Source organism: Leptonychotes weddellii, unplaced genomic scaffold (assembly GCF_054177405.1).
Source record: "Leptonychotes weddellii isolate Sample4059 unplaced genomic scaffold, ASM5417740v2 HiC_scaffold_29544, whole genome shotgun sequence".
In the NCBI taxonomy this organism is placed as follows: Eukaryota; Metazoa; Chordata; class Mammalia; order Carnivora; family Phocidae; genus Leptonychotes; species Leptonychotes weddellii.
This window is the reverse complement of record NW_027890925.1, coordinates 1-1,592: the sequence shown is the minus strand read 5'-3', so window position 1 is coordinate 1,592 and position 1,592 is coordinate 1. Positions and strand designations below refer to the sequence as shown.

General features: G+C 49.6%; 1 pseudogene; it reads left to right on the top strand.

The window, feature by feature from the left end:
- The first annotated feature begins 40 nt into the window (after positions 1 to 40).
- LOC145719068 (large ribosomal subunit protein eL28 pseudogene) lies at positions 41 to 1,588 on the top strand (annotated as a pseudogene).
- The last annotated feature ends 4 nt before the right edge of the window (positions 1,589 to 1,592 follow it).

The window sequence follows — 1,592 nt, the reverse complement described above, 5'->3', positions numbered from 1 at the left end:
TTTTTTTTTAAAGATTTTATTTATTTATTTGACAGAGAAAGACACAGCGAGAGAGGGAACACAAGCAGGGGGGAGTGGGAGAGGGAGAAGCAGGCTCCCCGCCGAGCAGGGAGCCCGATGCGGGACTCGATCCAGGGACTCCAGGATCATGACCTGAGCCGAAGGCAGTCGCTTAACCAACTGAGCCACCCAGGCGCCCCGAAGTCTGAAGCCTTTGTCCTCTGCTCACCACTCAGCCAAGAGGCGTCAGTCAAGGCCAGGAGCAAGAAGACTTTTTCCACTGGTCTCTATGCCGGGAAGTCCCCAAAGTAGGATAACGCACACCCTAAGACAAGACAATCCTTTGAAGGGCAAGGGTAATGGGTTGAATTGTGTCCCACCAAAATTCATATGTTGAAGTCCTAAGCCCCAGTACCTCTGAATATGACCTTATTTGGAGATAGGATATTTATAGAGGTAATGGAGTTAAAATGAGGTCATTAGGGTGGGCATAAAAAATATGACTAGCATCCTTATAAAAAGGGGAAATTTGGACACAGACCTACACAGAGGGAAGACAATGTGAAGAGACACAGGAAAAAGACGAGCCAAGGACAGAGGCCTGGAACAGAGGCACCCCTCACGGCCCTCAGAAGGAACCAACCCTGCCAGCACCTTGATCTTGGACTTCTGGCCTCCAGAACCCTGAGACAGCACATTCCTGTTGTTTAAGCCCCTCAGCGTGTGGTTCTTTGTTATGACAACCCTAGCAAACTAATATAGGTAGGAAGAAAATATCAGAACTTTAGAACTTTCCTTTCTATCACTATGGTAGTTTGGCTTTTTTTTTTCCTTTTGGTAGTTTGGCTTTTTTTTTTTTTTTTTTTTTAAGGTTTATGTATTTATTTGAGAGAGAGAGTGGAGGAAGGGGCAGAGGGAGGGGGAGAGAAGCAGCCTCCCCACTGAGCACAGAGCCTGACACAGGGCTCGACTGCAGGACCCAGATTATCATGACCTGAGCCAAAGTCAAGAGTCGGATGCTTAACCGACTGAGCTCCCCAGGGGCCCCCGGTAGTTTGGCTTATTGATCCTAATTCATCCCTCACCTGGAGTAGAAGCAGCACTGATTACCACGTGACTTTGCAGTGCCTCCCACTGTGGGTGAAATATACTCCCCCCACCCCTGGGAAGTTGGGCTTGAGCAAGATAGTTACCAGACGTGGCACGTGAGCCGACACTTTAAATGTGTTGCATGGTATGGTTTGCCCTCTTGAGCTTCTGCCATCACTAGGACAAGAACAGGTCCCAGGTGGCTGTAGTCACATCAGCCAGGGCTCCAGACCTGCACAAAATCTGTGACCTGGAGCTCTTTCCATCTCCAACTGTCATAGCGAGAGGAGCTGCTGCCATGTCCGTCCACCTGCAATGGATGGTCAGGCAGAACTGCTCCAGCTTCCTGATGGAGAGGAACAGGCAGACATACAACACCGACCCCAATAATCTGAAGGCAAACAAGTCCTTCCACTACAACGGGCTGATGCACCACTGGACTCTGGGCATGGAGCCAGGACCTGACAGCAAAGGTATAGTGGTGGTCATGAAGCAGAGATCCC